The sequence below is a fragment of the Oncorhynchus mykiss genome, chromosome 2 (genome assembly GCF_013265735.2).
Source record: "Oncorhynchus mykiss isolate Arlee chromosome 2, USDA_OmykA_1.1, whole genome shotgun sequence".
NCBI lineage: Eukaryota > Metazoa > Chordata > Actinopteri > Salmoniformes > Salmonidae > Oncorhynchus > Oncorhynchus mykiss.
The window spans coordinates 45,729,916-45,756,736 of NC_048566.1; the positions used below are offsets into that span (position 1 = coordinate 45,729,916).

General features: G+C 42.2%; 1 protein-coding gene and 1 long non-coding RNA gene across 2 annotated transcripts in view; both read left to right on the top strand.

Moving 5' to 3' along the window:
- Positions 1-26,068, top strand: part of LOC118940395 — a 56,787-nt gene extending 30,719 nt beyond the window's left edge. Inside the window, exons 2-4 of the long non-coding RNA XR_005036955.1 lie at positions 24,283-24,348; positions 24,724-24,814; positions 25,683-26,068. This is a non-coding gene — a long non-coding RNA (uncharacterized LOC118940395). The remainder of the gene's footprint in view (positions 1-24,282; positions 24,349-24,723; positions 24,815-25,682) is intronic.
- The window catches only part of brsk2a (BR serine/threonine kinase 2a), a 536,112-nt gene that overhangs the window by 133,913 nt on the left and 375,378 nt on the right, over positions 1-26,821 (top strand). The gene's annotated exons all lie outside the window — the stretch shown is intronic.

Below are 26,821 nucleotides of genomic sequence, written 5' to 3' on the forward strand. Positions count from 1 at the left end.
AGTGTTTTGGAAAGAAATACCGGCCTGTAGTGTTTTTTGAAACCGCCTCATGCCAATGACTCCTTATATGGCTGTGAAGGAGCTTAGGAGTCAGCTTACGTTTTCCACGTTTTTCCCAAGGTGTCTACAGTATTGTGATGTCTTTTTAGGCATTTCCATTGGAGAATGGCTGTAAGAGACCATATAGGGCGAGTGGTCGCATGGTGTCTCCCGGAGAAAACCTTGCGTAAAATACTGAGGTAGCCATTTTTCCAATCGTTTCTTATGAGACCAACTGCCACGACGGATATATTATCGAATATATATGTTAAATCACCTTGAGGATGGATCCTAAACAACGCTTGCCGTGTTTCTGTCGATATTATGGAGTTAATTTTGAAAAAAGTTTGGCGTTGTAATGGTGGCATTTTCCGGTCGATTTCTCAGCCAAGCATGATGAACAAACGGGAGCTATTTCGCCTACAAAAATAATATTTTTGGAAAAAAGGAACATTTGCTATCTAACTGGGAGTCTCCTGAGTGAAAGCATCTGAAGTTCTTCAAAGGTAAATGATTTAATTTGGTTGCTTTTCTTATTTTTGTGAAAATGTTGCCTGCTGCCAGCAGAGCTAGCATAGCATTATGCCATGATAAACTTACACAAATGCTGGTCTAGCATTGGCTGTAACGCATATTTTGAAAATCTGAGATGACAGTGTTGTTAACAAAAGGTGTTTGAATATATTTATTTCATTTCCTTTGCGATTTTCATGAATAGGAAAAGTTGCATTATGGTAAAGCGCTTGAGGCTATGATTACGCTCCCGGATTGCTCGTCGCTAGAGGTTAAGCAGGGGGACATGTCTGGCACTGAAGGATTTGAGTCCCTGGCGACGTAGTATGTTACTGATGGTAGGCTTTGTTACTTTGGTCCCAGCTCTCTGCAGGTCCTTCACTAGGTCCCCCTGTGTGGTTCTGGGATTTTTGCTCACCGTTCTTGGGATCATTTTGACCCCAAGGGGTGAGATCTTGCATGGAGCCCCAGATCGAGGGAGATTATCAGAGGTCTTGTATGTCTTCCATTTCTTAATAATTGCTCCCACAGTTGATTTCTTCAAACCAAGCTGCTTACCTATTGCAGATTCAGTCTTCCCAGCCTGGTGCAGGTCTACAATTTTGTTTCTGGTGTCCTTTGACAGTTCTTTGGTCTTGTCCATAGTGGAGTTTGGAGTGTGACTGTTTGAGGTTGTGGACAGGTGTCTTTTATACTGATACCAAGTTCAAACAGGTGCCATTAATACAGGTAACGAGTGGAGGACAGAGGAGCCTCTTAAAGAAGAGGTGTGTGAGAGCCAGAAATCTTGCTTGTTTGTAGGTGACCAAATATTTATTTTCCACCATAATTTGCAAATAAATTCATTAAAAATCCTACAATGTTATTCTCTGGATTTTTTTTCACATTTTGTCTGTCATGTCTGTACCTATGATGAAAATGACAGGCCTTTCTCATCTTTTTAAGTGGGAGAACTTGCACAATTGGTGGCTGATTAAATACTTTTTTGCCCCACTGTATCTACAACACAAAATCCATGTGTACGTGTGTGTCAGTGGAGGCTGGTGACTTGAAAATTGAGGATGATGGGAGACCCACGGTATAGGTGCGGAACGCACAGACGACAAAGTTTATTTCAAAAATCAAAGACTAATTATTTTAACCTAAACCATTTAATAAAGATATTTAAAGTACAATATTATGGGGAATGGGATTGAGAGGGCTACTTACACCGTGTTGGAAAGGGATCACAGCAGTGATTGAATGAGGGTATGAGGCATGATTTTAGGTGTTCAGAGGCTTGAAAATCTATTTTTATTGGTCACATACACGTTATTAGCAGATGTTACTGCGGGTGTATCGAAATGCTTTGTGCTTCTAGCTCCGACAGTGCACTACTTATCTAACAAATTACACATTATATACCCAATACACACACATCTAAGTAGGAATAAATTAAGAATATATACATATATGGACGGGCGATGTCAGAGTGGTACGGACTAAGATACCGTAGAATAGTATAGAATACAGTATATACAAATGAGATGAGTAATGCCAGATATGTAAATATTATTAAAGTCTCTAGTGTTCCATTCCTTAAAGTGGCCAGTAATTTCTAGTCTATTTCTAGTCTTTAGGCAGCAGCCTCCAATGTGCTAGTGATGGCTGTTTAACAGTCTGATGGCCTTGAGGTAGAAGCTATTTTTCAGTCTCTCGGTCCCAGCTTTCATGCACCTGTACTGACCTTGCCTTCTGAATGATAGCGGGGTGAACAAGCAGTGGCTCAGGTGGTTGATGTCCTTGATGATCTTTTTGGCCTTTATGTGACATTGGGTGCTGTAGGTGTCCTGGAGGGCGGGAAGTTTGCCCCCGGCATTGCGTTGGGTAGACCGCACCACCCCCTGGAGAGCCTTGCGGTTGCGGGTGGTGCAGTTGCCGTACCAGGTGGTGATACAGCCCGACAGGATTCTTTCAATTGATCATCTGTAAAGTTTGAGAGATTTAGGTGACACAACAAATTTCTTCAACCTCAGGAGGCTAAAGAGGCTCCGTTGTGCCTTCACCACACTGTCTGTGTGGGTGGTCCATTTCAGTTTGTCAGTGCACCAAGGAACTTGAAGCTTTCCACCTTCTCCACTGCGGTCCCTTTTATGTACAATTGAAGTCGGAAGTTTACATACATTTAGGTTGGAGTTATTAAAACTCGTTGTTCAACCACTACACAAATTTCTTGTTAACAAACAATATGTTGGCCATGTCGGTTAGAACATCTACTTTGTGCATGACACAAGTAATTTTTCCAACAATTGTTTACAGACAGATTATTTCACTGTATCACAATTCCAGTGAGTCAGAAGTTTACATACACTACGTTGACTGTGCCTTTACACAGCTTGGAAAATTCCAGAAAATGATGTCATGCCTTTAGAAGCTTCTGATAGGCTAATTGACATTTCTGAGTTAACTGGAGGTGTACCTGTGGATGTATTTCAAGTCTTACCTTCAAACTCAGTGCCTCTTTGCTTGACATCATGGGAAAATCAAAATAAATCAGCCAAGACCTCAGAAAATAAATTGTAGACCTCCACAAGTCTGGGTTGTCTTTGGGAGCAATTTCCAAACGCCTGAAGGTACAACGTCATCTGTACAAACAATAGTACGCAAGTATAAACACCATGGGACCACGCAGCCGTCATACCACTCAGGAAGGAGAAGGGTACTGTCTCCTAGAGATGAACATACTTTGGTGCGAAAAGTGCAAATCAATCCCAGAACAACAGCAAAGGACCTTGTGAAGATGCGGGAGGAAACGGGTACAAAAGGATGTATATCCACAGTAAAATTAATCCTATATCGACATAACCTGAAATTTCGCTCAGCAAGGAAGAAGCCACTGCTCCAAAACCGCCATAAAATGAGCCAATCTACAGTTTGCAACTGCACATGGGGAGAAATATCGTACTTTTTGGAGAAATGTCCTCTGGTCTGATGAAACAAAATTAGAACTGTTTGGCCATGATAACCATCGTTATGTTTGGAGGAAAAAGGGGGAGGCTTGCAAGCCGAAGAATACCATCCCAAACGTGAAGCACGGGTGTGGCAGCATCATGTTGTGGGTGTGCTTTGTTGTAGGTGGGACTGGTGCACTTCACAAAATAGATGGCATTATGAGGCAGGAAAATTATGTGGATATATTGAAGCAACATCTCAAGACATCAGTCATGAAGTTTAAGCTTGGTCGCAAATGGGTCTTCCTGTCACGCCCTGACCTTAGACATCTGTTTTCTTTATGTTTTGGTTAGGTCAGGGCGTGACTAGGGTGGGTACGCTCATTTTTGTATTGTCTAGGGTTTTTGTAGGTCTAGGTGATTTGTATGTCTATGGTGGCCTGTTCCTGTTCCCAATCAGAGACAGCTGTTTATCGTTGTCTCTGATTGGGGATCATATTTAGGTAGCCATTTCCCTTTGGTGTTTGTGGGATCTTGTCTATGTGTAGTTGCCTGTCAGCACTCGTTTGTATAGCTTCACGGTTCGTTTTGTCATTTTGTTCAGTGTTTCATTCTTTAAATAAATAATAATGAACGCATACGACGCTGCGCCTTGGTCCAATCCATATAATGAACATGACACTTCCAAATGGACAATGACCCCAAGCATACTTCCAAAGTTGTGGTAACATGGCTTAATGACAACAAAGTCAAGGTATTGGAGTGGCCATCACAAAGCCCTGACCTGAATCCCATAGAACATTTGTGTGCAATCCAGGAGGCCTATAGACCTGACTCAGTTACACCAGCTCTGTTAGGAGGAATGGGCCATAATTCACCCAACTTATTGTGGGAAGCTTGTGGAAGGCTACCCAAAACATTTGACCCAAGTTAATTAAACAATTTAAAGGCAATGCTACCAAATACTAATTGAGTATGTAAACATCTCACCCACTGGGAATGTGATGAAAGAAATAAAAGCTGAAATAGATAATTATCTGTGCTATTATTCTGACATATCACATTCTTAAAATAATGTGGTGATTCTAAATAACCTAAAACAGGGAATTTTTCCTCTGATTAAATGTCAGGAATTGTGAAAAGCCGAGTTTGAATATATTTGGCTAAGGTTATGTAAACTTCCAGCTTCAACTGTAGATAGGGGGGTGCACAATCATCTCCTTTGTTTTGTTGAAGTTGAATGTTTTCCAGGCACCACACTCCCAGAGCCCTCACCTTCTCCTTGTAGGCTGTCTCGTTATCATTGGTAATCAAGCCTACTACTGTTGTGTCGTCTGTTGTGGTTGGCCACACAAGCTCACAGAATGAGCCAGGAGAAAGCAGTCTGCACGAATCCATAGTGCCAACTGTAAAGATTGGTGGTGGAGTAATAATGGTCTGGGGCTGTTTTTCATGGTTCGGGCTAAGCCCCTTAGGTCCAATGAAAGGGAATCTTAATGCTACAGCATATTTTGACATTCTAGACGACTCTGTGCTTCCAACTTTGTGCAACAGTTTGGGGAAAGCCCTTTCCTGATTCAGCATGACAATACCATTGTGCACAAAGTGAAGCACACACAGAAAAGGTTTGTTGAGATCAGAGTGGAAGAACTTGACTGGCCTGCACAGAGCTCTAACCTCAACCCCATCAAACACCTTTGATGAAATGGAACACCGTCTGCGAGCCAGGCCTAATCGCCCAACATCAGGGCCCGACCTCACTAATGCTCTTGTGGTTGAATGGAAGCAAGTCCCTGCAGCATTGTTCCAACATCTAGTGGAAAGCATTCACAGAAAGGTGGAGGCTGTTATAGCAGCAAAGGGGGGACCAACTCCATCTTAATGCCCAAGATTTTGGAACGAGATGTTCGACGAGCAGGTGTCTACACAGCTTTGGTCATGTAGTGTATCTGAATATGACCAAAAACATTGAGTTGACCAATGTTAAGATAAAGGTTAAAAAAAGATAGTTATAAAACAATATTTGTTTATATAAAATTATGAAATAGTTCGACAACCCTGTTTGGAAGCTTTTAAATTATATCAATTGAAACCGTTTATCTTGTCCAGTGATGAAGACCTGGATGTCTCATGGTTTGGTAGGGTATGCAAAATGGGTCAACTTTGAGGACCTTTTAGCATTCAGGTCTAAAAAGTCACTTTCTAGTCACGTCTACAATGGGCAAATATACAATACCTTCAGAAAGTAATCATACCACTTATCTAAAGTGTTTAATATACAGTACCAGTCAAAAGTTTGGACACACCTACTACTCATTCAAGGAATTTTATTTTTACTATTTCCTACATTGTAAAATAATAGTGAACACATCCAAACTATGAAATAACACATATGGAATCATGTAGTAACCAAACAAGTGTTAACTTCTTATGACTGGGGGCAGTATTGAGTAACTTGGATGAATAAGGTGCCCAAAGTAAACTGCCTGCTACTTTGTCCCAGTTGCTAATATATGCATATTAGTAGTATTGGATAGCAAACACGCTGAAGTTTCTAAAACTGTTTGAATGATGTCTGTGAGTATAACAGAACTCATATGGCAGTCAAAAACCTGAGAAAAATTCAACCAGGAAGTGGGAAATCTGAGGTTGGTTGATGTTCAACTCATTCCCTATTGAAGATAGTGGGATATTGGTCATGTTGCACTTCCTAAGGCTTCCACTAGATGTCAACCGTCTTTTGAAACTTGTTGTAGGCGTCTACTGTAAAGGAGGGGCTCATAAGGGCTCTTTGAGTCAGTGGTCTGGCAGAGTGCCACAGGCTCGTGACGCTCGTTCATGTGAGAGGTAGCTCCCGTTCCATTGCTTTTCTGAAGACAAAGGAATTCTTCGGTTGGAACATTATTGAAGTAATATGTTAAAAACATCCTAAAGATTGATTCTATACATCGTTTGACATGTTTCTACGGGCTGTAACTGTAATTCTAACTTTTTGACATTTCATCTGCAACTAGTGAACGTGCTTCGTGACTTTGGATTTGTTAACAAAACGCGCTAACAAAAGTAGCTATTTGGACATAAATGATGGACATTATCAAACAAAACAAACATTTATTGTGGAATTGAGATTCCTGGGAGTGCATTGTGATGAAGATCATCAAAGGTAAGTGAATATTTATAATGGTATTTTTGACTCCTGTTGACTGCACAATATGGCAGATATATTTTTGGCTTGTTAGGTCTCTGAGCGCAGTACTCAGATGGGTTTGCATGGTTTGCTTTTGCCGTAAAGCTTTTTTGAAATCTAACACAGCGGTTGCATTAAGGAGAAGTGCATCTAAAATTCCATGCATAACACTTGTATGGCTCTCAACTAACAATCGTTTGTGGTGCTTTCGCTGTAAAGCCTATTTAAAAATTGGACACTGTGTTGGGATTAACAACAAGATCACCTTTAAAATGGTATAAAATACTTGTATGTTTGAGGAATTTTAATTATGAGATTTCTGTTTGAATTTGGCGCCCTGCACTTTCACTGGCTGTTGTCATATCGATCCCATTAACGGGATCTCAGCTCTATCAAAATGTTTGATTCTTAAAAGTAGCCACCCTTTGTCTTGATGACAGCTTTGCACACGCTTGGCATTCGCTCAACCAGCTTCATGAGAAATGCTTTTCCAACCGTCTTGAAGGAGTTACCACATATGCTGAGCAGTTGATGGCTGCTTATCCTTCATTCTGCGGTCCAACTCATCCCAAACCATCTCAAATTGGGTTGAGGTTGGGTGATTGTGGCGGCCAGGTTATCTGATGCAGCACTCCATCACTCTCTTTGGTCAAATAGACCTTACACCGCCTGGAGGTGTGTTTTGGTCATTGTCCCGTTGAAAAACAAATGATAGTCCCACTAAGTGCAAACCAGATGGGATGGCGTATCGCTGCAGAATTCTGTGGTAGCCATGCTGGTTAAGTATGCCTTGAATTCTAAATAAATCACAGATGGTGTCACCAACAAAGCACTCCTACACCTCCTCCCCATTCTTCACAGTGGGAACCACACATGCAGAGATCATCCATTCACCTACTCTGAGTCGCAAATTTGGACTCGTCAGACCAAAGGACAGATTTCCACCAGTCTTATGTCCAATGCTCATGTTTCTTGGCCCAAACAAGTCTCTTCTTCTTATTGGTGTCCTTTAGTAGTGGTTTCTTTGCAGCAAATCAACTGCAAATGCCTGATTCATGTAGTCTCCTCTGAACATTTGATGTTGAGATGTGTCTGTTACTTGAACTCTGACATTTATTTGGACTCCAATTTCTGAGGGTGGTAACTCTAATGAACTTATCCTCTGCAGCGGAGGTAAATCTGTGTCTTCCTTTGCTGTGGCGGTCCTCATGAGAGCCAGTTTCATCATAGCGCTTGATGGTTTTTGCGACTGCCCTTGAAGAAACTTTCAAAATTCTTTACATTTTCCAGATTGATTGATCTTCACGTCTTAAAGTAAAGATGGACTGTCATTTCACGTTGCTTATTTGAGCTGTTATTGTAATAATAAGGACTTGGTCTTTTACCCAATAGGGTTATCTTCTGTGTACCACCCCTACCTTGTCACAACACAACTGATTGGCTCAAACACAATAAGGAAAGACATTCCACAAAATAACATTTAAGAAGGCACACCTGTTAATTGAAATGCATTCCAGGTGACTAACTTGTGAAGCTGGTTGAGAGAATGCCAAGAGTGTGCAAAGCTGTCATCAAGGCAAAGGGTGACTATTTTTATTTGTTTTACACTCTTTTGGTTACTACATGATTCCATATGTGTTATTCCATAGTTTTGATGTCTTCCCTATTATTCTACAATGTCGAAAATAGTACAAATAAAGAAAAAACCCTGGAATGAGTAGGTCTGTCCAAACTTTTGACTTGTACTGTATATGTTGTTTTTTCTTTCACATATTATGTTCTGTAGATTGTTGACAAACAATGACATTTAAATACATTTTAATCCCACTTTGTAACACTTCAAAATGTGGAGAAAAGTAACGGTGTGTGAATAATTTCTGAAGGCACTGTAGGTATATCTAAAACAAGGTGTTGTCTCTTGAATGTTCTCTATGAGTATCTCTGGTGCATGTGTTCAGTTGGGCCACAGGCATGGTACTGTTACTGACATTGGGATGTGGGCAGAGTGAGAACGGGTGGTGTGAGCAAGTAGGAGTGTTTGTGTTGTGTGTTTTGTGTTCCGTTTCTGTCCACCCTAATGCAGCTGAATAGTAAAAAAAACATAGCAAAAGCTTTAGAGAGGTTAAGACATGAGAGAAGAGAAAACCTCCCATAGTGTTTTCAGACAGCAGTCAATGCAGCTGGGCTTTGAGTGTGAGTTTACTCGTGTGTGTGTGTGTGTGTGTGTGTGTGTGTGTGTGTGTGTGTGTGTGTTTCATATAGCAGCAGTGTTACTCAGTCGTGGTCCTTATGGTCCCCTCTCCAATCAGCTTCCTGATCCATCCAATCATGGGCTGGATTGAATCAATTTGTCCTCTATCTGTGATTACAGAAGAGAGGAGCAGCATAGGAGGGAGGGAGAAGTGGAAAAGATATGAAGGAGAGAGAGCGGGAGAGCGAAAGAAAAAGGGAGGGAGGGAGAGGTAGGGAGTAGAGGTCTTCACGGATTCACCTTTACCCAAATACCCGTGACCCGAGCGGGTCCGAATCCAGAATTCTAAATAACGTCACGGGTCTGGGTCAGATCTGATATGATTTTCATGGGTCCGTACAGATCCGAACACGACTGCTGCAGTGGGCAGAGAAAGATAAATTATAAAAGGTATGCTGCTGCTCTTGCATTTCACAAGAGTTGAGCATGGCAAGTGTAGCTCAAATCAAAATCAAATCAAATGTATTTGTCACATACACATGGTTAGCAGATGTTAATGCGAGTGTAGCGAAATGCTTGTGCTTCTAGTTACGAGAATGCAGTAATAACCAACGAGTTACTTATTTTCCACCATAATTTGCAAATAAATTCATTAAAAATCCTACAATGTGATTTTCTGGATTTTTTTTCTAATTTTGTCTGTCATAGTTGAAGTTTACCTATCATGAAAATTACAGGCCTCTCTCATCTTTTTAAGTGGGAGAACTTGCACAATTGGTGGCTGACTAAATACTTTTTTGCCCCACTGTATGTACATAAAGATATATGAATGAGTGATGGTACAGAACGGCATAGGCAAGATGCAGTAGATGGTATCGAGTACAGTATATACATATGAGATGAGTAATGTAGGGTATGTCAACAAAGTGGCATAGTTTAAAGTGGCTAGTGATACATGTATTACCGTAATTTCTGGACTATTAAGTGCACATAAGCCGCACCCACTGAATTTTTAAAAGTTATGTATTTTGTACATAATTAAGCCGCACATGTCTATAAGCCGCAGGTGCCTACCGGTACATTGAAACAAATTAACTTTACACAGCCTTTAAACGAAACATGGCTTGTAACAAAAATAAATAGGCTTTTAAACTAAACACGGCTTGTAACAAAAATAAATAGGCTTTAACGAAACACGGCTTGTAACAAAAATAAAATACATAGCAGTAAACAGTAGCCTACCAAGAAAGTTATTGGTCACTATCTTCCTCCTCCTGTTCACTGAAACCACTGAAGTCATCTCCTTCGGTGTCGGAGTTGAATAGCCTCAGAATTGCTTCATCCGATGTTGGATCCTTTTCATTGTCACTCTCGTCACTTTCATCCGGAGGCAAATTCCCCGCTGAGCTCATGCTGCCCACTTCAACACGCAGCTGTCCAGCCTTTCGAAACCCGTTGATGATAGTGGATTTTTTTGACAATGCTCCATGCTGTCAGGACCCACTGGCAGACTTGACCATAAGTTGCTCTTTTAGTGAAGGATTTCTCCCCACTTGTCATCCAAGCCTCCCACTGAACATGGAGCGCCACCTAAAATGCACGATTTACACTGATGTCAAGTGGCTGCAAATACTTTGTTGTGCCCCCAGGAATCACAGCTGGAATTTAGTTTGTCCTCTTGATGGCTTCTTTCACAGAATCTGTTATGTGGGCCCTCATGCTGTCCAACACGAGCAATGCCTTGTTCTTGTGAAAGAATCCTCCCGGTCGCTTGCCGTAACACTCCGTATGCCATTCATGCATTAGGCCTTCCGTCATCCATCCTTTCTTATTGACTTTCACAACAGTTCCTCCCGGGAATCTTTCTTTTGGCATCGGTGGAAGCTTTTCTCCCGATGCCGTGCAGCTCAGAACACAGGTGAAGTGCGTTTTTTCATGCCCAGTTGTTTTCAGCATGACGGATGATTCGCCTTTCCTGTTGACAGTCCGAGTGAGAGGCAGGTCAAACATCAGAGGAACCTCATCCATATTTATGATGTCGTGCGGGACGATGGAATGCTCCTCTATCTTTGCATCAGTGAATTTGTGGAAGTTTGACACGTTTTCCTCCTAGTCGGGAGGGAGCTGCTGACACAGACTCGTCCGTACCCTGATGGACAGGCCTTTACGTCTCATAAATCTTAGACACCACGATGGTCCACCTCTAAAATCCTCAAACTTCATTGCGGTGGTGATTGTTTTGGCTTTCAGTCGGATCTGCACAGTTGAAACACCTCGGCCGTCTGCTCTCTGTGTGTTGAAGCTCATTTTCTAGTTCGGGCCATCTGCTTTTGTTGTCCTCACGCTGCTGTTTCCAACGTCTTATCATCGACTCATTAAGGCCAAGCTCCCGTGCAGCAGCTCTATTTCCTTTTCCAATAGCCAGATCGATCGCCTTCATATGCATTTCTCTGTGTCTTTGCCATGATGAGGGTGACAAAATGACTACCGCAATCAGAATGATGGGAAGTTTGAGCGCACTCGATTTACGTCACATTATGTGACGGTGCTCAGTTTTTTGGCGGCATGAATCTTGTGAAAGTTGGAAAAATCCATAAATTAGCCGCGTCATTGCGAGGTTCAAAGTGTGGGAAAAAAGTAGCGGCTTATAGTCCGGAAATTACGATACATAAAGATGCAGTAGATGATATAGAGTACAGTATATACATATGAGATGAATAATGTAGGGTATATAAACATTATATTAGGTAGCATTGTTTAAAGTGGCTAGTGGTATATTTTACATCAATTTCCATCAATTCCCATTATTAAAGTGGCTGGAGTTGAGTCAGTGTGTTGGCAGCAGCCACTCAATGTTAGTGGTGGCTGTTTAACAGTCTGATGACCTTGAGATAGAAACTGTTTTTCAGTCTCTCGGCCCCTGCTTTGATGCACCTGTACTGACCTCGCCTTCTGGATGATAGCGGGGTGAACAGGCAGTGGCTCGGGTGGTTGTTGTCCTTGATGGTCTTTATGGCCTTCCTGTGACATCGGGCGGTGTAGGTGTCCTAGAGGGCAGGTAGTTTGCCCCCGGTGATGCGTTGTGCAGACCTCACTACCCTCTGGAGAGCAGTTGCCGTACCAGGCGGTGATACAGCCCTACAGGATGCTCTCGATTGTGCATCTGTAGAAGTTTGTGAGTGCTTTTGGTGACAAGCCGAATTTCTTCAGCCTCCTGAGGTTGAAGAGGCGCTGCTGCGCCTTCTTCACAACGCTCTCTGTGTGGGTGGACCAATTCAGTTTGTCTGTGATGTGTATGCCGAGGAACTTAAAATGTTCCACCTCTCCACTACTGTCCCATCGATGTGGATAGGGGGGTGCTCCCTCTGCTGTTTCCTGAAGTCCACAATCATCTCCTAAGTTTTGTTGACGTTGAGTGTGAGGTTATTTTCCTGCCACCACATGCCGAGGGCCCTCACCTCCTCCCTGTCGGACGTCTCGTCGTTGTTGGTAATCAAGCCTACCACTGTAGTGTCATCCGCAAACTTGATGATTGAGTTGGAGGCATGGCCACGCAGTCGTGGGTGAACAGGGAGTACAGGAGAGGGCTCAGAATGCACCCTTGTGGGGCCCCAGTGTTGCGTATCAGCGGGGTGGAGATGTTGTTACCTACCCTCACCACCTGGGGGTGAGGAAGTCCAGTACCTAGTTGCACAGGGCGGGGTCGAGACCCAGTGTCTCGAGCTTGATGACAAGTTTGGAGGGTACTATGGGGTTAAATGCTGAGCTGTAGTCGATGAATAGCATTCTCACATTGGTATTCCTCTTGTCCAGATGGGTTAGGGCAGTGTGTTTGAGATTGCATCGTCTATGGACCTATTTGGGCGGTAAGCAAATTGGAGTGGGTCTAGGGTGTCAGGTAGGGTGGAGGTGATATGGTCCTTGACTAGTCTCTCAAAGCACTTCATGATGACGGAAGTGAGTGCTACGGAGCGGTAGTCGTTTAGCTCAGTTACCTTAGCTTTCTTGAGAACAGGGACGATGGTTGCCCTCTTGAAGCATGTGGGAACAGCAGACTGGGATAAGGATTGATTGAATATGTCCGTAAACACACCAGCTAGCTGGTCTGCGCATGCTCTGAGGATTAGTGAGGTCGGGCACTGATGTTGGGAGATTATGCACGGCTCGCAGTCGGCGTTAAAATTAATCCCAAAGGTGTTCGATGGGGTTGAGGTCAGGGCTCTGTGCAGGCTAGTCAAATTCTCCCATACCAATCTCGCCAAAACCATTTCTGTATGGATCTCACTTTGTGCACGGGGGCATTGTCATGCTGAAACAGGAAAGGGCCTTCCCCAAACTGTTGCCACAAAGTTGGAAGCGCAGAATCGTCTAGCATGTCATTGTATGCTGTAGCGTTAACCATTCCCTTCACTGGAAGGGAAGAATGCTCCCTTCACTGGCCTAGCTCGAACCATGAAAATCAGCCCCAGACCATTATTCCTCCTCCACCAAACCTTGCAGTTGGCACTATGCATTCGGGCAGGGAGCATTCTCCTGGCATCTGCCAAACGCAGATTCATCCGTCGGACTGTATAGCGTGATTCATGCAGTGGCGGTCAGTGCCGTTTAAGATGGGGGACGACAATGAATACATTTCATGAGCATGGCCTTATTTCTAATACAGCCTATTGGATGACTGTTCAATTTCTATTCCTTTCACCCAGTTCAATGTAACAGCAATAGGTTTAGGCGACTACATGATACACCATTTTTCTCTGTACCTATCATGGGGATGCTACAACCTAGTGTCGTGACTACCATTAATGCAAGGACTTCTATTCATCGAATAATTACATATGTCACGTATACTCCCTCTCCGGCCTCTAGGTCATCAGGCTGCTCATTATCCCGCACACCTGTCACCATCATCAAGTGCACCAGCACCTCATGACACTCACCTGGACTCCATCACCTCCTTGATTATCTTCCCTATATCTGTCACTCCCCAGCTGTTATTGACTTTGTGTCATGTCGGTGCGTTGTTTGGGTTTCGTGTTTATTATTTTGTTTATTTATTTTAATCACTTACTCCCTGTACTTGCTTCCTGACTCTCAATGCACTCGTTACAGAATAACACCTCACCTAAGGGAAGCATCAGGGAGTGTTTTTTTGTGTGTCAGTGTTCGGGATCCTCTACAGGCTCTCATGCCTCAGCCAGATCGACAGGATCCCCTGCCTCAGCCGGCTTGTCAGGCCCTCGTGCCTCAGCCAGATCGCCAGGCTCCCATGCCTCCGACAGCTTGTCAGGCTCTCATGCCTCAGCTGAATCGCCAGGCTCCCCTGTTCAGCCGGCTTGTCGGGCTTTTATGCCTCCGCCGGATCGCCAGGCTCCCCTGCTTCCACTTGCTCGTTAGGTTCCCCTGCCTCAGCCGGTCTGTCAGGTTCCCGCGCCCCGGCTGGGTCGACAGGTTCCTGCGCCTCAGCCGGCATGAAATGTTCCCACGCTTCAGCAGGGGTGACCACTCCGGATCTCCGGGTTCGTCCCCTTTGTCGGCGTTCTGTGGCTGGAGACGCGCATCGAGGAGGGGGTACTGTCATGTATACTCCCTTTCCGGCCTCTAGGTCACCAGGCTGCTGATTATCCCGCACACCTGTCACCATCGTCAAGCACACGAGTGCCTCATGACACTCACCTGGACTCCATCACCTCCTTGATTATCTTCCCAATATCTGTCACTCCCCTTGGTTCTTTCCTCAGGTGCTATTGACTGCTATTGACGTTTCATGTCGTTGCGTTGTTTGTGTTTCGTGTTTATTGTTTTGTTTATTTATTAAACACTCACTCCCTGTACATGCTTCCTCGATACAACATACCACATTCAATGATTAAATGATTAAATTAATCACTTAAGCAATTAATGAAGTAATAATCTGGGGCACAACAGGAAAAGTTTATTTAACAAGTTACCATTTCCCAAATTAACTCAAGAATATCATAATATCTCAATATGCTGTACTATCCATCATCCATCAATCATTTGTTCCTATTTCAGTCTCATTATGATCGTCGTAATATCCTATAAATCTGCATGAACCCTACTCTCAATGATGAATCAGCATACACAAATTGGCTTAATTATTTACTAGCTAATGAAATAATCACACAAACATACATAAACACACAGTATAGTTATGACTATTAAAATAATGCAATGAAAAGTCCTTTGTGGACTAACCCAATATGACGGCTAGTAACACAGTGAAAGGGGATGGGGAACGAAGAGCGAGAGAAGGAGAGACAAAGGAATTCAACTATTGTACATACAGTTGAATAATACGCTCATCGTAAACATGGATATTTAGCACACTAACAACCGCTCATTCGGATTTAGAAATGCAATGCACATATTAATGCTTGTATGTCTTTGTCTTCTCTCTCGGTTGAAATCGCAGTCTGTCTGTGGGGAGTAATTCGACAGAAAGTCTCTGGTTGTCTGTTAGTCTGGATCGTTCAGACATTCCATTGGTCGTTTGATGAAATATCCCTTGTGTCATTTGTAGTAGTTGTAGGTTTTCTTTTTTCTGGAAGTGTCTGTTAGAGTAGATACATCAGACATACCAATGGTCATTTGATAAGATCTTCGTGTCTTTGGTCAAAGTTCTAGATTACTTTTCATGCAGAGCTGCAGGCGGTGCATGTCAAAGTCGTCTTCACTCATAGAGTTTCAGAGGGTCATGTAGTTTTAGAAACATTTTCCACATTCAGCACGTGCTGTACGTTGAACGTCTTTAGTTTTAAACCATTTCTCAGCCGTGTAGCCTCCGCTCCACGCTGTCTGGTCTAATATACATTTTGTTAGGAGTCCTTTTATAAACATTCTGGGAAATAGGGGCGTTCCATCCTTTTGGCATAATGTCTGTGCTCACGGAGGCGTGGTTACTGACTGGGTAAAACTTTACATGAGAAACAATTATCTCATTTAGAAGACTAAAATCACATTTCATCTTCTCACCACAAATAGTTCCATATTTACTCATATAAGTTCCTCAACATTTAGATGTACATTTGGTAACTGGGATGTATACATTTGTAGAGTTACCGTTATTTGGTTATACCATCCTTAAATTCTTGTTAATCTAACTGCACTGTCCAATTTACAGTAGCTATTACAGTGAAATAATACCATGCTATTGTTTGAGGAGAGTGCACAATTTTGAACATGAAAAGTTATTAATAAACCAATTAGGCACATTTGGGCAGTACTGATATAAAATGTTGAACAGAAATGCAATGTTGCATTGGATCAGTCTAAAACTTTGCACATCCAGGGGCCAAAATCTAAATTGCACCTGGGCTGGAGTAATGCTTTATGGCCTTTGTCTTGCATTTCAATGATGATGGTACAAAATAACGGTTGTTTTTTTCTTTGTATTTTCTTTTACCAGATATATTGTATTATTTTCTCCTACATTCCTTTAACATTTCCACAAACTTCAAAGTGTTTCCTTTCAAATGGTACCAAGAATATGCATATCCTTGCTTCAGGGCCTTAGCTACAGGCAGTTAGATTTGGGTATGTCAGTTTAGGCGAAAATTGACGGAAGCCAGCTGTACTCCGGCTACACTATGGTGTCACCCTACAGAGTGCTGTTGAGGCTACTGTAGACCTTCATTGCAAAACAGTGTGTTTTAGTCAGTTATTTGGTGACTGTAATATATTTAGTACTTTTTAAATGTTTTACTATTTACATTTTTATGAAATTCACTGAGATGGATGGTCCTCCCCTTCCTCCTCTGAGGAGCCTCCACTGGATTCATCACACCCGAGAGAACGCATTTCCACTGCTCCAAAGTCCTTTGACGGTGAGCTTTACACCACTCCAGCCGACTCTTGGCATTGTGCATGGTGATCTTAGGCTTGTGTGCAGCTGCTTGGCCATGGAAACCCATTTCATGAAGTTTCTGACAAACAGTTCTTGTGCCGACGTTGCTTCCAGAGGCAGATTGGAACTCGGTAGTGAGTGTTGCAACCGAGGAAAGATTTCAGCACTCGTCGGTCCTGTTCTGTGAGCTTGTGTGGCCTGCCACTTCGATGCTGAGCCGTTGTTGCTTCTAGACATTTCCACTTCACAATAACAGCACTTAGTGTACCAGAGCAGCTCTAGCAGGGCAGAAATTTGACAAACTGACTTGTTGGAAATGTGGCATCCTATCACTGCAAATGTTTGTTAATGGAGATGTCATGGCTGTGTGCTCGATGTTATACCCCTAAAGACAAATCCACTCATTTGAAGAGCTGTCCACATACTTTTGGCCATGTAGTGTATGTAGCAAACATACAGCAGAAGAATACACCGTTTATGTCCCGGGTCAATTTGATCTGAACAGTAAGTACAATAAGTATATCAATATCATAAAAATATGATTTTTAACCTCCCACAATGTATTTCCAGTAGCTGAGAATGTCCTCTTTCATATGCTTTTCCCCCTTAGTTGATAGACCCAACTGTAAACTTCTTATGGGCGCGAAATTCAAACTACAGAATTATAAATATTTAACTTTCATAAAATCACAAGTGTAATACATGAAAATAAAGCTTAACGTCTTGTTAATCGAGCCGCTGTGTCAGATTTCAAAAAGGCTTTACGGCGAAAGATCACCATGTGATTTTCTGAGGACAGCGCTCTGCATACAAAAGCATTGAAAACATATTTCAACCAGGCAGTTGTGCCAAGAAAGTCAGAAATAGCGATATAATAAATGTCTTACCTTTGATGATCTTCTTCTGTTGGCACTCCAAAAGGTCCCAGATACATCACAAATGGTCCTTTTGTTTGATAATGTCATTCTTTATATCCATAAAAACTAAAAAAAGTTTAGCTAGCGTGCTTCAGTCAAAAATCCACCCAGTTTCCCTCCATCAAAATGCATACAAAATGAATCCCAAACATTACTGATAAACTTTTCCAAACAAGTCAAACAACGTTTATAATCAAACCTAAAACGTAAATAAACGATCAAATTTAAGACGGAGAATCTTTATTGTCTTTAACGGAGAAAATAACAAAGAATGCGCTCTCTTCTACGCACTTGGAAACACTACAGACAAAATGGGAGCCACCCAGAAAAGCTACAATTTCTTGCTCATTTTTCCAAAAACCAGCATGACACTCTTTCTAAAGACTGTTGACATCTAGTGGAAGCCATAGCAACTGCAATCTGGGAGGATTTCGCCTTGTAATAAAATTGACAGCCATTGAAAACAGTGGTAGGCTGAATTATCTTTTCTTTGGATGGTTTGTCCTCGGGGTTTTGCCTGCCAAATAAGTTCTGTTATACTCACAGACATTATTTGAACAGGTTGAGAAACTTTAGAGTGTTTTCTATCCAGACATGCCAATGATATGCATATGGTTTCCAGTTTGTATAGAGTCTAGGGAAGTTCCCTGAGGGCCGTCGTGGTATCGGCTTGAGGGTGGGATATACACAGCTATGACAATAACTAACGAGATAATACGGTCGGCATGTGTGCCATTCAGAGGGCGAATGGGCAAGACAAAATATTAAAGTGCCTTTGAACAGGGTATGGTAATGCAAACAATATGGGCATTAATGGTATTTACATAGGACGATGGCCGCGAGTCCTCATCGTCACAATTAGGCTATACTGTAAATGGAAAGAAATGCTCATATACAATATATACTGAATATACCCTTTTGACTATATGCATGGAAACCACAAGTACGTATGGATGGATTTCATTTCTGCAGGTATGTGTAAGTTGGACTATACAGAATATGAGCATATCAGTATTCATCAATGATATCTATGTATGAATTGTGTGTGCTGTGTGATTGGATGATATATACAGTGGGGCAAAACAGTATTTAGTCAGCCACCAATTGTGCATGTTCTCCCACTTAAAAAGATGAGAGAGGCCTGTAATTTTCATCATAGGTACACTTCAACTATGACAGACAAAATTAGAAGAAAAAAAATCCAGAAAATCACATTGTAGAATTTTTTTTATGAATTTATTTGCAAATTATGGTGGAAAATAAGTATTTGGTCAATAACAAAAGTTTATCTCAATACTTTGTTATATACCCTTTGTTGGCCATGACAGAGGTCAAACATTTTCTGTAAGTCTTTACAAGGTTTTCACACACTATTGCTGGTATTTTGGCCCATTCCTCCATGCAGATCTCCTCTAGAGCAGTGATGTTTTGGGGCTGTTGCTGGGCAACACGGACTTCCAACTCCCTCCAAAGATTTTCTATGGGGTTGAGATCTGGAGACTGGCTAGGCCACTCCAGGACCTTGAAATGCTTCCTACGAAGCCACTCCTTCGTTGCCCGGGTGGTGTGTTTGGGATCATTGTCATGCTGAAAGACCCAGCCACGTTTCATCTTCAATGCCCTTGCTGATGGAAGGAGTTTTTCACTCAAAATCTCATGATACATGGCCCCATTCATTCTTTCCTTTACACGGATCAGTCGTCCTGGTCCCTTTGCAGAAAAACAGTCCCAAAGCATGATGTTTCCACCCCCATGCTTCACAGTAGGTATGGTGTTCTTTGGATGCAACTCAGCATTATTTGTCTTCCAAACAGTTGAGTTTTTACCAAAAGTTATATTTTGGTTTCATCTGACCATATGACATTCTCCCAATCTTCTTCTGGATCATCCAAATGCCAACTTCAGATGAGCCTGGACATGTACTGGCTTAAGCATGGGGACACGTCTGGCACTGCAGGATTTGAGTCCCTGGCGGCGTAGTGTGTTACTGATGGTAGGCTTTGTTACTTTGGTCCCAGCTCTCTGCAGGTCCTTCACTAGGTCCCCCTGTGTGGTTCTGGGATTTTTGCTCACCGTTCTTGGGATCATTTTGACCCCAAGGGGTGAGATCTTGCATGGAGCCCCAGATCGAGGGAGATTATCAGTGGTCTTGTATGTCTTCCATTTCTTAATAATTGCTCCCACAGTTGATTTCTTCAAACCAAGCTGCTTACCTATAGCAGATTCAGTCTTCCCAGCCTGGTGCAGGTCTACAATTTTGTTTCTGGTGTGATTTTCTGGATTTTTATTTCTCATTTTGTCTCTCATAGTTGAAGTGTACCTATGATCAAAATTCCAGGCCTCTCTCATATTTTTAAGTGGGAGAACTTGCACAATTGGTGGCTGACTAAATACTTTTTTGCCCCACTGTGTGTGTGTGTGTGTATATATATATATATATGTATTTATAAAATCAGTACCAGTCAAAACTCATTCAAGGTTTTTTCTTTATTTTTTAATATTTTTTACAATGTAGAATAAAAGTGACTACATCAAAACTATGAAAGGACCTACAGTGCCTTGCGAAAGTATTCGGCCCCCTTGAACTTTGCGACCTTTTGCCACATTTCAGGCTTCAAACATAAAGATATAAAACTGTATTTTTTTTGTGAAGAATCAACAACAAGTGGGACACAATCATGAAGTGGAGCGACATTTATTGGATATTTCAAACTTTTTTAACAAATCAAAAACTGAAAAATTGGGCGTGCAAAATTATTCAGCCCCCTTAAGTTAATACTTTGTAGCGCCACATTTGCTGCGATTACAGCTGTAAGTCGCTTGGGGTATGTCTCTATCAGTTTTGCACATCGAGAGACTGACATTTTTTCCCATTCCTCCTTGCAAAACAGCTCGAGCTCAGTGAGGTTGGATGGAGAGCATTTGTGAACAGCAGTTTTCAGTTCTTTCCACAGATTCTTGATTGGATTCAGGTCTGGACTTTGACTTGGCCATTCTAACACCTGGATATGTTTATTTTTGAACCATTCCATTGTAGATTTTGCATTATGTTTTGGATCATTGTCTTGTTGGAAGACAAATCTCCGTCCCAGTCTCAGGTCTTTTGCAGACTCCATCAGGTTTTCTTCCAGAATGGTCCTGTATTTGGCTCCATCCATCTTCCCATCAATTTTAACCACCTTCCCTGTCCCTGCTGAAGAAAAGCAGGCCCAAACCATGATGCTGCCACCACCATGTTTGACAGTGGGTATGGTGTGTTCAGGGTGATGAGCTGTGTTGCTTTTACGCCAAACATAACGTTTTGCATTGTTGCCAAAAAGTTCAATTTTGGTTTCATCTGACCAGAGCACCTTCTTCCACATGTTTGGTGTGTCTCCCAGGTGGCTTGTGGCAAACTTTAAACTACACTTTTTATGGATATCTTTAAGAAATGGCTTTCTTCTTGCCACTCTTCCATAAAGGCCAGATTTGTGCAATATACGACTGATTGTTGTCCTATGGACAGAGTCTCCCACCTCAGCTGTAGATCTCTGCAGTTCATCCAGAGTGATCATGGGCCTCTTGGCTGCATCTCTGATCAGTCTTCTCCTTGTATGAGCTGAAAGTTTAGAGGGACGGCCAGGTCTTGGTAGATTTGCAGTGGTCTGATACTCCTTCCATTTCAATATTATCGCTTGCACAGTGCTCCTTGGGATGTTTAAAGCTTGGGAAATCTTTTTGTATCCAAATCCGGCTTTAAACTTCTTCACAACAGTATCTCGGACCTGCCTGGTGTGTTCCTTGTACTTCATGATGCTCTCTGCGCTTTTAACGGACCTCTGAGACTATCACAGTGCAGGTGCATTTATACGGAGACTTGATTACACACATGTGGATTGTATTTATCATCATTAGTCATTTAGGTCAACATTGGATCATTCAGAGATCCTCACTGAACTTCTGGAGAGAGTTTGCTTTACTGAAAGTAAAGGGGCTGAATAATTTTGCATGCCCAATTTTTCAGTTTTTGATTTGTTAAAAAAGTTTGAAATTTCCAATAAATGTCGTTCCACTTCATGATTGTGTCCCACTTGTTGTTGATTCTTCACAAAAAAATACAGTTTTATATCTTTGTTTGAAGCCTGAAATGTGGCAAAAGGTCGCAAAGTTCAAGGGGGCCGAATACTTTCGCAAGGCACTGTATATGGAATCTGATGCAGCACTCCATCACTCTCCTTCTTGGTCAAATAGCTCTTACACAGCCTGGAGGTGAGTTGGGTCATTGTTCTGTTGAAAAACAAATGATAGTCCCACTAAGCATTAACCAGATGGGATGGCGTATCACTGCAGAACGCTGTGGTAGCAATGCTGGTTCAATTTGTCTTGAATTCTAAATAAATCACTGACAGTGTCACCAGCAAAGGACCTCCACATCATCACACTTCCTCGTCCATGCTTCACGGTGGGAACCACATATGCAGAGATCATCCATTCACCTTCTCTGCATCTCACAAAGACACGGTGGTTGGAACCAAAAATCTCAATTTGGACTCATCAGACCAAATTACAGGTTTCCACTGGTCTAATGTCCATTGCTCGTGTTTCTTTGCCCAAGGAAGTCTCTTCTTGTTATTGGTGTCCATTAGTAGTGGTTTCTACACAGCAATTTGACCATGAAGGCCTGATTCACGCAGTCTTCGCTGAAAAGTTGATGTTGAGATGTGTCTGTTTCTTGAACTCTGTGAAGCATTTAATTGGGCTGCAATCCTGAGGTGCAGTTAACTCTAATGAACTTCTCCTCTGCAGAGGAGGTAACTCTTCTTTTCCTGTGGCAGTCCTCATGCGAGCCATTTTCATCAGAGCGCTTGACGGTTTATTATTCGACTGCACTTGAAGAAACTTTCAAAGTTCTTGATATTTTCCGCATTGACTGACATGATGGACTGTCATTTTTATTTGCTTATTTGAGTTGTTCTTGACCTAATATGGACGTGGTCTTATATACATATACCCTGGAATGAGTAGGTACTCATTCCAGGGTTTTTCTTTATTTTTACTATTTTCTAGAATAGTAGAATAATAGTGAAGACATCAGACATATGAAATAACACATCTGGAATCATATAAGTTGAGCAGTTCTCAAATGTCCCTGAGCAGACAGTGTTGAAATATACTTTTTCTGAGAAAATGTGCAAAAATTTAAGCTGCGAACACATTTTACATTAAGCATAAGAATATTTCATATACAAAAAATCAGCGCCTCCCTCGACATAGATTGGTCAACTTCACTGTTTGATCAACTTCACTGTTTTCGGCGTCGGCCCACCACCTGCTTGATCTCATATCCGCTGATGAGGCTGATGAGACACACAGGGAATAAGTAGAGAGGATTGGGAAAACACATACACAGTGGGAAGGGAGAGGTGACATGGGAGATCTGTAGAGATAAGGGATACATCGTAGATGGTTGGAGTGGTAGGAGATGGCATGGGGAATTTCGGTAATCGCCATCAAGTCTTATAGAGGAACGAACCGGTTGAAAGATGGCGCATTGGGAATTCTGTATAGGGAATGTCAGATATAGGTGAGCGGTCTTCATGATTTAGTTTTTTTCCCCTAGCACTACACATCGGATTCAAGTAAATAATGTTTGATGATGAGTTGGTTATTTCAATCAGCTGTGTAGTGCTAGGTCAAAAACCAAAATGTGTAGCCAGGTGTGGCCCCAGGACTGAGTTCGGGAAACCCTACTGTAAGGAATGCCAGAAGTAAGTTGGAGGGAGATTGGTGGGAGACACATCAGACGTGAGTGTGGTGGAGGGTGGAGGTAGTGATGGGGACTTAGATGTGTGAGTGAGGGGTGTAGAAGACCTTTAGGAACTGTTGATGGGAATTCACTAAAAGGGGCACTGTGACTGCCCTGAGATCTGTAAGGACCCTATTGAGGTGGGAAGGGAGTATTGGGAGATCCATAGGGACTTCCAGGGGCAGAGGGCCAATTCTTACCTGAGAAAGGAGGGCTCTGGATGAGCTTGTTGGATGTGTGATTCCCCATGGGCTTGGTCCATATACTGAACATAATCATAATGAAGTGAGGATGGAAAGAGGACACATATGGGTGATCTTGTAGTTATTCTGTAATGAAAAGTGCCATACAAATTCCATACATTTATAAAATGTGAAAACGTGATGGATGTTTTTAAATCATAGTGCTGTAATTAATTGTTGCTCTCTCCCTCTCTTACTTTTCCTCTACCTCTCCTGTTTGGATGGGATCCTTCACCTGCCTGATCTCCTGTCTCTCTTCACTACAGGTAAGACCAACAAGATTTCATTAATTCTCTTCGAAATTCAATGAATGTGGATGATTGTCTATTTTTTATGCATTAATTCTGCATGGTTACAGGATTAATTCCATGTGGTTACAGGGTTAAAACAGAAACAACTCAAAGTTAAGGTTATGGCTATGGTTTGGGGAAGGGCTTAAAATAAAAGAATAAAAAACAATGCGCTATTGCCATTAAATATCATCATTATTTCGGTTTGCTGGAGCAATATGAACTGTGGTAACTCAGTGGTTTAAGAATAGATATCTGGCTCTAAGCATCACAAGTTCGCTCCCAGTGCTGGGCAATTGTTTTTATTTTATTATTTCTTCACAGAGAAAGGTGTTCTGGGGACCTTTTCAAATGTCTGAAATCGCCATCTATTTCTAGTGATCAGTCAGGGTAAGACACCATCCTCCATTAGTAAACGATAAAGCCAAAAACAGTAAGAGAATTGTTGTGCACATTTATGCTATGTGGTGTGGTCTAAAGTGGTTGTGGTACAGTGGCACTGACACAAGACGGAATGTGTCACAGTGCTTCTGAAGTGATCGTGTTCGATAGTCCTTCACTCAATAGTCTTTCATGTCCATTTGCTTTATTGTTTGTGTTTGTGTGTGTGTGCTGGGCCGGATTAACGCAGGGGCTTAACGGGGCTGAAACTTCCTGGGCCCAGGCCTGTGGGGGTCCTAAGATGCAGCAACAAAAAAAAGGAAACATATACTGTAAATTATATGTATACATTTATATTTTGTTCACTGCAACCACCAACCACAGGAAAACTCAGGAGCCAGCTCTGAATAAGTGTAGACAGCCTGCTGCTGCCCGCTACCGCTGTGCTAATCATCAGATGAGGGGAGGAGAGGAGGTAGGGTTCCCAAATCAAATGTTTTTTTGTCACATGTACTGAATACAACAGGCCTTACCAGTGAAATGCTTACTTACAAGCCCTTATCCAACAATGCAGAGTTTTTTTTAAATGTAAGAAAGTAAGAAAATTTGCTAAATAAACTAAAGGAAAAATAGTAAACCAATAAAAGAACAATAATGAGGCTGTATAGAAAGGGTTCCGGTACAGTCAATGTGCAGGGTATGGGTTAGTCGAGGTAATATGTACATGTAGGTAGGGGTGAAGTGACTATGCATAGATAATCAACAGAGAGTGTAGTGTGTGTGTGTGTGTGTGTGTGTGTGTGTGTGTGTGTGTGTGTGTGTGTGTGTGTGTGTGTGTGTGTGTGTGTGTGTGTGCGCGCGGGGCGTCTCTCAACCTGCTCCACTACAGCCCCGTCGATGTAAATGGGGGAGTGCTCGGACCTAGTCCAAGATTAGCTCCTTTTTCTAGCTCACGTTGAGGGAGAGGTTGATGTCCTGTTACCACACTGTCAGGTCTATGACCTCCTCCCTATAGGCTGTCTCATCGTCGTGTTTTCGGCAAACTTAATGATGGTCTTGGGAGTCGTGCGAGGCCACACAGTCGTGGGTGAACAGGGAGTAAAGGACAAGACAAAGCACCCACCTATGAGTGGCCCCTCTGTTGAGGGTGAGCGTGGTGGATGTGTTGTTGCCTACCCTCACCACCTGGGGGTGGCCCATCAGGAAGTCTAGCATCCAGTTTCAGAGAGAGGTGTTCAGTCCCAGGTCCTTAGCTTAGTGATGAGCTTGGAGGGCACTATGGTGTTGAATGCTGAGCTGTAGTCAATGAACAGCATTCTGATGTATGTGTTCCTTTTTTCCAGGTGGGAAAGGGCAGTATGGAGTGCAATAAAGATTGCGTCATCTGTGGATCTGTTGGGGCAGCATTTGAATTATATGGTGGGTCCAGGGTTTCTGGGATGATAATGTTGATGTGAGCCATTACCAGCCTTTCAAATAATTGAATGGCTACAGATGTGAGTGCTACAGGGCGATAGTCATTTAGACAGGTTACTTTGTCAATCTTGGGCAACTGGGGGCCCCTGCCTTGATTGGGTAACTGATTAATAAAACTATTCAAATAAACTGCATAATAAATGAATGTGACTGGTCAATTGTTTGAGTCAGGACTGGGCCGAAGCCCGTAAGGGGCCCAAGAGGCAATGTTTATCTTTATCCAACCACATTTCTATATTGCTTTTCATAACAATCTCAAAGTGCTTCAAAAGCAAAAAACAAACAAGCAATACAGGTACATCATCATGAGCCTCGCTACAGTTTGGTCAACCAATATACACCAAATACACCAGAGAGCATCATTTACCAACATAGGATCTATAGTTTATGAAAAAATAATTGTGGATTAAGTTTTATCACAAACACATATGTCTTAACCTCTTGAAGCTAGGGGGCACTATTTTTATGTTTGGAAAAATAATGCTCCCAAAGTAAACGGCTTAGTCCTCAGGACCAGATTCTAGAATATGCATATAATTGACCAATTGGGATAGAACACACTCTAAAGTTTCCAAAACTGTCCAAATATTGTCTGTGAGTATAGCAGGACTGATATTGCAGGCGAAACCCTGAGGAAAATCCAATCAGGAAGTGGCTCTTATTTTGAAACCCTTCTGTTCCTATGCATGCCTATCCTCCATTTAAAACCTCTTAAGGCTAGGCAGAATACTGCCCCCTTTGGAGGAATTGCGTGCCCATAGTAAACTGAAAAAAAATCTGTCCAAAATTGCTAATATATGCATATAATAATTATTATTGGATAGAAAACACTCTAAAGCTTCTAAAACCGTTGGAATTATGTCTGTAAGTATAGCAGAACAGGGCAGGCATTCTTCCAAACTAGTTTTGGGATCATGAAAGTTGGGGCAACTTTGACGTGATCGCCCCCACCCTTCCAACCAGCTATGGATCTGGGGACACTTTCTATGTCTTCCACTAGATGTCC